Consider the following 12,163-nt stretch of genomic DNA (forward strand, 5'->3'; position numbering starts at 1 on the left):
GCTGGGAAAACAGGTTTTGCAGCTGTTTGAGCTAAGATTTCCAAGTTATTCACATAATGAAAACCTATACTTTGTTTCGGTCGAGTTCCCCATTCAAATGCATGTAACAGTGAGAAACGCACTGTCTTGGCGAAAGAAAGCGTTTTTGTACAACTTCATAGAAATAGCTGTAACTTTTGATAGAAGACTCGGATACACATGTTTATGGCTTTATCTTATAGAACTCAAGGTTCCCGTGCTGGGAAAACAGGTTTTGCAGCTGTTTGAGCTAAGATTTCCAAGTTATTCACATAATGAAAACCTATACTTTGTTTCGGTCGAGATCCCCATTCAAATGCATGTAACAGTGAGAAACGCACTGTCTTGGCGAAAGAAAGCGTTTTTGTACAACTTCATAGAAATAGCTGTAACTTTTGATAGAAGACTCGGATACACATGTTTATGGCTTTATCTTATAGAACTCAAGGTTCCCGTGCTGGGAAAACAGGTTTTGCAGCTGTTTGAGCTAAGATTTCCAAGTTATTCACATAATGAAAACCTATACTTTGTTTCGGTCGAGATCCCCATTCAAATGCATGTAACAGTGAGAAACGCACTGTCTTTGCGAAAGAAAGCATTTTTGTACAACTTCATAGAAATAGCTGTAACTTTTGATAGAAGACTCGGATACACATGTTTATGGCTTTATCTTATAGAACTCAAGGTTCCCGTGCTGGGAAAACAGGTTTTGCAGCTGTTTGAGCTAAGATTTCCAAGTTATTCACATAATGAAAACCTATACTTTGTTTCGGTCAAGATCCCCATTCAAATGCATGTAACAGTGAGAAACGCACTGTCTTGGCGAAAGAAAGCGTTTTTGTACAACTTCATAGAAATAGCTGTAACTTTTGATAGAAGACTCGGATACACATGTTTATGGCTTTATCTTATAGAACTCAAGGTTCCCGTGCTGGGAAAACAGGTTTTGCAGCTGTTTGAGCTAAGATTTCCAAGTTATTCACATAATGAAAACCTATACTTTGTTTCGGTCAAGATCCCCATTCAAATGCATGTAACAGTGAGAAACGCACTGTCTTGGCGAAAGAAAGCGTTTTTGTACAACTTCATAGAAATAGCTGTAACTTTTGATAGAAGACTCGGATACACATGTTTATGGCTTTATCTTATAGAACTCAAGGTTCCCGTGCTGGGAAAACAGGTTTTGCAGCTGTTTGAGCTAAGATTTCCAAGTTATTCACATAATGAAAACCTATACTTTGTTTCGGTCGAGTTCCCCATTCAAATGCATGTAACAGTGAGAAACGCACTGTCTTGGCGAAAGAAAGCGTTTTTGTACAACTTCATAGAAATAGCTGTAACTTTTGATAGAAGACTCGGATACACATGTTTATGGCTTTATCTTATAGAACTCAAGGTTCCCGTGCTGGGAAAACAGGTTTTGCAGCTGTTTGAGCTAAGATTTCCAAGTTATTCACATAATGAAAACCTATACTTTGTTTCGGTCGAGATCCCCATTCAAATGCATGTAACAGTGAGAAACGCACTGTCTTGGCGAAAGAAAGCGTTTTTGTACAACTTCATAGAAATAGCTGTAACTTTTGATAGAAGACTCGGATACACATGTTTATGGCTTTATCTTTTAGAACTCAAGGTTCCCGTGCTGGGAAAACAGGTTTTGCAGCTGTTTGAGCTAAGATTTCCAAGTTATTCACATAATGAAAACCTATACTTTGTTTCGGTCGAGATCCCCATTCAAATGCATGTAACAGTGAGAAACGCACTGTCTTGGCGAAAGAAAGCGTTTTTGTACAACTTCATATAAATAGCTGTAACTTTTGATAGAAGACTCGGATACACATGTTTATGGCTTTATCTTATAGAACTCAAGGTCTCCGTGCTGGGCAAACAGGTTTTGCAGCTGTTTGAGCTAAGATTTCCAAGTTATTCACATAATGAAAACCTATACTTTGTTTCGGTCAAGATCCCCATTCAAATGCATGTAACAGTGAGAAACGCACTGTCTTGGCGAAAGAAAGCGTTTTTGTACAACTTCATAGAAATAGCTGTAACTTTTGATAGAAGACTCGGATACACATGTTTATGGCTTTATCTTTTAGAACTCAAGGTTCCCGTGCTGGGAAAACAGGTTTTGCAGCTGTTTGAGCTAAGATTTCCAAGTTATTCACATAATGAAAACCTATACTTTGTTTCGGTCGAGTTCCCCATTCAAATGCATGTAACAGTGAGAAACGCACTGTCTTGGCGAAAGAAAGCGTTTTTGTACAACTTCATAGAAATAGCTGTAACTTTTGATAGAAGACTCGGATACACATGTTTATGGCTTTATCTTATAGAACTCAAGGTTCCCGTGCTGGGAAAACAGGTTTTGCAGCTGTTTGAGCTAAGATTTCCAAGTTATTCACATAATGAAAACCTATACTTTGTTTCGGTCGAGTTCCCCATTCAAATGCATGTAACAGTGAGAAACGCACTGTCTTGGCGAAAGAAAGCGTTTTTGTACAACTTCATAGAAATAGCTGTAACTTTTGATAGAAGACTCGGATACACATGTTTATGGCTTTATCTTTTAGAACTCAAGGTTCCCGTGCTGGGAAAACAGGTTTTGCAGCTGTTTGAGCTAAGATTTCCAAGTTATTCACATAATGAAAACCTATACTTTGTTTCGGTCGAGATCCCCATTCAAATGCATGTAACAGTGAGAAACGCACTGTCTTGGCGAAAGAAAGCGTTTTTGTACAACTTCATAGAAATAGCTGTAACTTTTGATAGAAGACTCGGATACACATGTTTATGGCTTTATCTTATAGAACTCAAGGTTCCCGTGCTGGGAAAACAGGTTTTGCAGCTGTTTGAGCTAAGATTTCCAAGTTATTCACATAATGAAAACCTATACTTTGTTTCGGTCGAGATCCCCATTCAAATGCATGTAACAGTGAGAAACGCACTGTCTTGGCGAAAGAAAGCGTTTTTGTACAACTTCATAGAAATAGCTGTAACTTTTGATAGAAGACTCGGATACACATGTTTATGGCTTTATCTTATAGAACTCAAGGTTCCTGTGCTGGGAAAACAGGTTTTGCAGCTGTTTGAGCTAAGATTTCCAAGTTATTCACGTAATGAAAACCTATACTTTGTTTCGGTCGAGATCCCCATTCAAATGCATGTAACAGTGAGAAACGCACTGTCTTGGCGAAAGAAAGCGTTTTTGTACAACTTCATAGAAATAGCTGTAACTTTTGATAGAAGACTCGGATACACATGTTTATGGCTTTATCTTATAGAACTCAAGGTTCCCGTGCTGGGAAAACAGGTTTTGCAGCTGTTTGAGCTAAGATTTCCAAGTTATTCACATAATGAAAACCTATACTTTGTTTCGGTCGAGATCCCCATTCAAATGCATGTAACAGTGAGAAACGCACTGTCTTTGCAAAAGAAAGCGTTTTTGTACAACTTCATAGAAATAGCTGTAACTTTTGATAGAAGACTCGGATACACATGTTTATGGCTTTATCTTTTAGAACTCAAGGTTCCCGTGCTGGGAAAACAGGTTTTGCAGCTGTTTGAGCTAAGATTTCCAAGTTATTCACATAATGAAAACCTATACTTTGTTTCGGTCGAGTTCCCCATTCAAATGCATGTAACAGTGAGAAACGCACTGTCTTGGCGAAAGAAAGCGTTTTTGTACAACTTCATAGAAATAGCTGTAACTTTTGATAGAAGACTCGGATACACATGTTTATGGCTTTATCTTATAGAACTCAAGGTTCCCGTGCTGGGAAAACAGGTTTTGCAGCTGTTTGAGCTAAGATTTCCAAGTTATTCACATAATGAAAACCTATACTTTGTTTCGGTCGAGATCCCCATTCAAATGCATGTAACAGTGAGAAACGCACTGTCTTGGCGAAAGAAAGCGTTTTTGTACAACTTCATAGAAATAGCTGTAACTTTTGATAGAAGACTCGGATACACATGTTTATGGCTTTATCTTATAGAACTCAAGGTTCCTGTGCTGGGAAAACAGGTTTTGCAGCTGTTTGAGCTAAGATTTCCAAGTTATTCACGTAATGAAAACCTATACTTTGTTTCGGTCGAGATCCCCATTCAAATGCATGTAACAGTGAGAAACGCACTGTCTTGGCGAAAGAAAGCGTTTTTGTACAACTTCATAGAAATAGCTGTAACTTTTGATAGAAGACTCGGATACACATGTTTATGGCTTTATCTTATAGAACTCAAGGTTCCCGTGCTGGGAAAACAGGTTTTGCAGCTGTTTGAGCTAAGATTTCCAAGTTATTCACATAATGAAAACCTATACTTTGTTTCGGTCGAGATCCCCATTCAAATGCATGTAACAGTGAGAAACGCACTGTCTTGGCGAAAGAAAGCGTTTTTGTACAACTTCATAGAAATAGCTGTAACTTTTGATAGAAGACTCGGATACACATGTTTATGGCTTTATCTTATAGAACTCAAGGTTCCTGTGCTGGGAAAACAGGTTTTGCAGCTGTTTGAGCTAAGATTTCCAAGTTATTCACATAATGAAAACCTATACTTTGTTTCGGTCGAGATCCCCATTCAAATGCATGTAACAGTGAGAAACGCACTGTCTTGGCGAAAGAAAGCGTTTTTGTACAACTTCATAGAAATAGCTGTAACTTTTGATAGAAGACTCGGATACACATGTTTATGGCTTTATCTTTTAGAACTCAAGGTTCCCGTGCTGGGAAAACAGGTTTTGCAGCTGTTTGAGCTAAGATTTCCAAGTTATTCACATAATGAAAACCTATACTTTTTTTCGGTCGAGTTCCCCATTCAAATGCATGTAACAGTGAGAAACGCACTGTCTTGGCGAAAGAAAGCGTTTTTGTACAACTTCATAGAAATAGCTGTAACTTTTGATAGAAGACTCGGATACACATGTTTATGGCTTTATCTTATAGAACTCAAGGTTCCCGTGCTGGGAAAACAGGTTTTGCAGCTGTTTGAGCTAAGATTTCCAAGTTATTCACATAATGAAAACCTATACTTTGTTTCGGTCGAGATCCCCATTCAAATGCATGTAACAGTGAGAAACGCACTGTCTTTGCGAAAGAAAGCGTTTTTGTACAACTTCATAGAAATAGCTGTAACTTTTGATAGAAGACTCGGATACACATGTTTATGGCTTTATCTTATAGAACTCAAGGTTCCCGTGCTGGGAAAACAGGTTTTGCAGCTGTTTGAGCTAAGATTTCCAAGTTATTCACATAATGAAAACCTATACTTTGTTTCGGTCGAGATCCCCATTCAAATGCATGTAACAGTGAGAAACGCACTGTCTTGGCGAAAGAAAGCGTTTTTGTACAACTTCATAGAAATAGCTGTAACTTTTGATAGAAGACTCGGATACACATGTTTATGGCTTTATCTTATAGAACTCAAGGTTCCCGTGCTGGGAAAACAGGTTTTGCAGCTGTTTGAGCTAAGATTTCCAAGTTATTCACATAATGAAAACCTATACTTTGTTTCGGTCGAGATCCCCATTCAAATGCATGTAACAGTGAGAAACGCACTGTCTTGGCGAAAGAAAGCGTTTTTGTACAACTTCATAGAAATAGCTGTAACTTTTGATAGAAGACTCGGATACACATGTTTATGGCTTTATCTTATAGAACTCAAGGTTCCCGTGCTGGGAAAACAGGTTTTGCAGCTGTTTGAGCTAAGATTTCCAAGTTATTCACATAATGAAAACCTATACTTTGTTTCGGTCGAGTTCCCCATTCAAATGCATGTAACAGTGAGAAACGCACTGTCTTGGCGAAAGAAAGCGTTTTTGTACAACTTCATAGAAATAGCTGTAACTTTTGATAGAAGACTCGGATACACATGTTTATGGCTTTATCTTATAGAACTCAAGGTTCCCGTGCTGGGAAAACAGGTTTTGCAGCTGTTTGAGCTAAGATTTCCAAGTTATTCACATAATGAAAACCTATACTTTGTTTCGGTCGAGATCCCCATTCAAATGCATGTAACAGTGAGAAACGCACTGTCTTGGCGAAAGAAAGCGTTTTTGTACAACTTCATAGAAATAGCTGTAACTTTTGATAGAAGACTCGGATACACATGTTTATGGCTTTATCTTATAGAACTCAAGGTTCCCGTGCTGGGAAAACAGGTTTTGCAGCTGTTTGAGCTAAGATTTCCAAGTTATTCACATAATGAAAACCTATACTTTGTTTCGGTCGAGATCCCCATTCAAATGCATGTAACAGTGAGAAACGCACTGTCTTGGCGAAAGAAAGCGTTTTTGTACAACTTCATAGAAATAGCTGTAACTTTTGATAGAAGACTCGGATACACATGTTTATGGCTTTATCTTATAGAACTCAAGGTTCCTGTGCTGGGAAAACAGGTTTTGCAGCTGTTTGAGCTAAGATTTCCAAGTTATTCACGTAATGAAAACCTATACTTTGTTTCGGTCGAGATCCCCATTCAAATGCATGTAACAGTGAGAAACGCACTGTCTTGGCGAAAGAAAGCGTTTTTGTACAACTTCATAGAAATAGCTGTAACTTTTGATAGAAGACTCGGATACACATGTTTATGGCTTTATCTTATAGAACTCAAGGTTCCCGTGCTGGGAAAACAGGTTTTGCAGCTGTTTGAGCTAAGATTTCCAAGTTATTCACATAATGAAAACCTATACTTTGTTTCGGTCGAGATCCCCATTCAAATGCATGTAACAGTGAGAAACGCACTGTCTTTGCAAAAGAAAGCGTTTTTGTACAACTTCATAGAAATAGCTGTAACTTTTGATAGAAGACTCGGATACACATGTTTATGGCTTTATCTTTTAGAACTCAAGGTTCCCGTGCTGGGAAAACAGGTTTTGCAGCTGTTTGAGCTAAGATTTCCAAGTTATTCACATAATGAAAACCTATACTTTGTTTCGGTCGAGTTCCCCATTCAAATGCATGTAACAGTGAGAAACGCACTGTCTTGGTGAAAGAAAGCGTTTTTGTACAACTTCATAGAAATAGCTGTAACTTTTGATAGAAGACTCGGATACACATGTTTATGGCTTTATCTTATAGAACTCAAGGTTCCCGTGCTGGGAAAACAGGTTTTGCAGCTGTTTGAGCTAAGATTTCCAAGTTATTCACATAATGAAAACCTATACTTTGTTTCGGTCGAGATCCCCATTCAAATGCATGTAACAGTGAGAAACGCACTGTCTTGGCGAAAGAAAGCGTTTTTGTACAACTTCATAGAAATAGCTGTAACTTTTGATAGAAGACTCGGATACACATGTTTATGGCTTTATCTTATAGAACTCAAGGTTCCCGTGCTGGGAAAACAGGTTTTGCAGCTGTTTGAGCTAAGATTACCAAGTTATTCACATAATGAAAACCTATACTTTGTTTCGGTCGAGATCCCCATTCAAATGCATGTAACAGTGAGAAACGCACTGTCTTGGCGAAAGAAAGCGTTTTTGTACAACTTCATAGAAATAGCTGTAACTTTTGATAGAAGACTCGGATACACATGTTTATGGCTTTATCTTATAGAACTCAAGGTTCCCGTGCTGGGAAAACAGGTTTTGCAGCTGTTTGAGCTAAGATTACCAAGTTATTCACATAATGAAAACCTATACTTTGTTTCGGTCGAGATCCCCATTCAAATGCATGTAACAGTGAGAAACGCACTGTCTTGGCGAAAGAAAGCGTTTTTGTACAACTTCATAGAAATAGCTGTAACTTTTGATAGAAGACTCGGATACACATGTTTATGGCTTTATCTTATAGAACTCAAGGTTCCCGTGCTGGGAAAACAGGTTTTGCAGCTGTTTGAGCTAAGATTTCCAAGTTATTCACATAATGAAAACCTATACTTTGTTTCGGTCGAGTTCCCCATTCAAATGCATGTAACAGTGAGAAACGCACTGTCTTGGCGAAAGAAAGCGTTTTTGTACAACTTCATAGAAATAGCTGTAACTTTTGATAGAAGACTCGGATACACATGTTTATGGCTTTATCTTTTAGAACTCAAGGTTCCCGTGCTGGGAAAACAGGTTTTGCAGCTGTTTGAGCTAAGATTTCCAAGTTATTCACATAATGAAAACCTATACTTTGTTTCGGTCGAGTTCCCCATTCAAATGCATGTAACAGTGAGAAACGCACTGTCTTGGCGAAAGAAAGCGTTTTTGTACAACTTCATAGAAATAGCTGTAACTTTTGATAGAAGACTCGGATACACATGTTTATGGCTTTATCTTATAGAACTCAAGGTTCCCGTGCTGGGAAAACAGGTTTTGCAGCTGTTTGAGCTAAGATTTCCAAGTTATTCACATAATGAAAACCTATACTTTGTTTCGGTCGAGATCCCCATTCAAATGCATGTAACAGTGAGAAACGCACTGTCTTGGCGAAAGAAAGCGTTTTTGTACAACTTCATAGAAATAGCTGTAACTTTTGATAGAAGACTCGGATACACATGTTTATGGCTTTATCTTATAGAACTCAAGGTTCCCGTGCTGGGAAAACAGGTTTTGCAGCTGTTTGAGCTAAGATTTCCAAGTTATTCACATAATGAAAACCTATACTTTGTTTCGGTCGAGATCCCCATTCAAATGCATGTAACAGTGAGAAACGCACTGTCTTGGCGAAAGAAAGCGTTTTTGTACAACTTCATAGAAATAGCTGTAACTTTTGATAGAAGACTCGGATACACATGTTTATGGCTTTATCTTATAGAACTCAAGGTTCCCGTGCTGGGAAAACAGGTTTTGCAGCTGTTTGAGCTAAGATTTCCAAGTTATTCACATAATGAAAACCTATACTTTGTTTCGGTCGAGATCCCCATTCAAATGCATGTAACAGTGAGAAACGCACTGTCTTGGCGAAAGAAAGCGTTTTTGTACAACTTCATAGAAATAGCTGTAACTTTTGATAGAAGACTCGGATACACATGTTTATGGCTTTATCTTATAGAACTCAAGGTTCCCGTGCTGGGAAAACAGGTTTTGCAGCTGTTTGAGCTAAGATTTCCAAGTTATTCACATAATGAAAACCTATACTTTGTTTCGGTCGAGATCCCCATTCAAATGCATGTAACAGTGAGAAACGCACTGTCTTGGCGAAAGAAAGCGTTTTTGTACAACTTCATAGAAATAGCTGTAACTTTTGATAGAAGACTCGGATACACATGTTTATGGCTTTATCTTATAGAACTCAAGGTTCCCGTGCTGGGAAAACAGGTTTTGCAGCTGTTTGAGCTAAGATTTCCAAGTTATTCACATAATGAAAACCTATACTTTGTTTCGGTCGAGTTCCCCATTCAAATGCATGTAACAGTGAGAAACGCACTGTCTTGGCGAAAGAAAGCGTTTTTGTACAACTTCATAGAAATAGCTGTAACTTTTGATAGAAGACTCGGATACACATGTTTATGGCTTTATCTTTTAGAACTCAAGGTTCCCGTGCTGGGAAAACAGGTTTTGCAGCTGTTTGAGCTAAGATTTCCAAGTTATTCACATAATGAAAACCTATACTTTGTTTCGGTCGAGATCCCCATTCAAATGCATGTAACAGTGAGAAACGCACTGTCTTGGCGAAAGAAAGCGTTTTTGTACAACTTCATAGAAATAGCTGTAACTTTTGATAGAAGACTCGGATACACATGTTTATGGCTTTATCTTATAGAACTCAAGGTTCCCGTGCTGGGAAAACAGGTTTTGCAGCTGTTTGAGCTAAGATTTCCAAGTTATTCACATAATGAAAACCTATACTTTGTTTCGGTCGAGTTCCCCATTCAAATGCATGTAACAGTGAGAAACGCACTGTCTTGGCGAAAGAAAGCGTTTTTGTACAACTTCATAGAAATAGCTGTAACTTTTGATAGAAGACTCGGATACACATGTTTATGGCTTTATCTTTTAGAACTCAAGGTTCCCGTGCTGGGAAAACAGGTTTTGCAGCTGTTTGAGCTAAGATTTCCAAGTTATTCACATAATGAAAACCTATACTTTGTTTCGGTCGAGATCCCCATTCAAATGCATGTAACAGTGAGAAACGCACTGTCTTGGCGAAAGAAAGCGTTTTTGTACAACTTCATAGAAATAGCTGTAACTTTTGATAGAAGACTCGGATACACATGTTTATGGCTTTATCTTATAGAACTCAAGGTTCCCGTGCTGGGAAAACAGGTTTTGCAGCTGTTTGAGCTAAGATTTCCAAGTTATTCACATAATGAAAACCTATACTTTGTTTCGGTCGAGTTCCCCATTCAAATGCATGTAACAGTGAGAAACGCACTGTCTTGGCGAAAGAAAGCGTTTTTGTACAACTTCATAGAAATAGCTGTAACTTTTGATAGAAGACTCGGATACACATGTTTATGGCTTTATTTTTTAGAACTCAAGGTTCCCGTGCTGGGAAAACAGGTTTTGCAGCTGTTTGAGCTAAGATTTCCAAGTTATTCACATAATGAAAACCTATACTTTGTTTCGGTCGAGATCCCCATTCAAATGCATGTAACAGTGAGAAACGCACTGTCTTGGCGAAAGAAAGCGTTTTTGTACAACTTCATAGAAATAGCTGTAACTTTTGATAGAAGACTCGGATACACATGTTTATGGCTTTATCTTATAGAACTCAAGGTTCCCGTGCTGGGAAAACAGGTTTTGCAGCTGTTTGAGCTAAGATTACCAAGTTATTCACATAATGAAAACCTATACTTTGTTTCGGTCGAGATCCCCATTCAAATGCATGTAACAGTGAGAAACGCACTGTCTTGGCGAAAGAAAGCGTTTTTGTACAACTTCATAGAAATAGCTGTAACTTTTGATAGAAGACTCGGATACACATGTTTATGGCTTTATCTTATAGAACTCAAGGTTCCCGTGCTGGGAAAACAGGTTTTGCAGCTGTTTGAGCTAAGATTTCCAAGTTATTCACATAATGAAAACCTATACTTTGTTTCGGTCGAGTTCCCCATTCAAATGCATGTAACAGTGAGAAACGCACTGTCTTGGCGAAAGAAAGCGTTTTTGTACAACTTCATAGAAATAGCTGTAACTTTTGATAGAAGACTCGGATACACATGTTTATGGCTTTATCTTATAGAACTCAAGGTTCCCGTGCTGGGAAAACAGGTTTTGCAGCTGTTTGAGCTAAGATTTCCAAGTTATTCACATAATGAAAACTTATACTTTGTTTCGGTCGAGATCCCCATTCAAATGCATGTAACAGTGAGAAACGCACTGTCTTGGCGAAAGAAAGCGTTTTTGTACAACTTCATAGAAATAGCTGTAACTTTTGATAGAAGACTCGGATACACATGTTTATGGCTTTATCTTATAGAACTCAAGGTTCCCGTGCTGGGAAAACAGGTTTTGCAGCTGTTTGAGCTAAGATTTCCAAGTTATTCACATAATGAAAACCTATACTTTGTTTCGGTCGAGATCCCCATTCAAATGCATGTAACAGTGAGAAACGCACTGTCTTGGCGAAAGAAAGCGTTTTTGTACAACTTCATAGAAATAGCTGTAACTTTTGATAGAAGACTCGGATACACATGTTTATGGCTTTATCTTATAGAACTCAAGGTTCCCGTGCTGGGAAAACAGGTTTTGCAGCTGTTTGAGCTAAGATTTCCAAGTTATTCACATAATGAAAACCTATACTTTGTTTCGGTCGAGATCCCCATTCAAATGCATGTAACAGTGAGAAACGCACTGTCTTGGCGAAAGAAAGCGTTTTTGTACAACTTCATAGAAATAGCTGTAACTTTTGATAGAAGACTCGGATACACATGTTTATGGCTTTATCTTATAGAACTCAAGGTTCCCGTGCTGGGAAAACAGGTTTTGCAGCTGTTTGAGCTAAGATTTCCAAGTTATTCACATAATGAAAACCTATACTTTGTTTCGGTCGAGTTCCCCATTCAAATGCATGTAACAGTGAGAAACGCACTGTCTTGGCGAAAGAAAGCGTTTTTGTACAACTTCATAGAAATAGCTGTAACTTTTGATAGAAGACTCGGATACACATGTTTATGGCTTTATCTTTTAGAACTCAAGGTTCCCGTGCTGGGAAAACAGGTTTTGCAGCTGTTTGAGCTAAGATTTCCAAGTTATTCACATAATGAAAACCTATACTTTGTT

The sequence above is a fragment of the Aulonocara stuartgranti genome, assembly GCF_965226115.1.
Source record: "Aulonocara stuartgranti genome assembly, chromosome: 13".
Lineage (NCBI taxonomy): Eukaryota > Metazoa > Chordata > Actinopteri > Cichliformes > Cichlidae > Aulonocara > Aulonocara stuartgranti.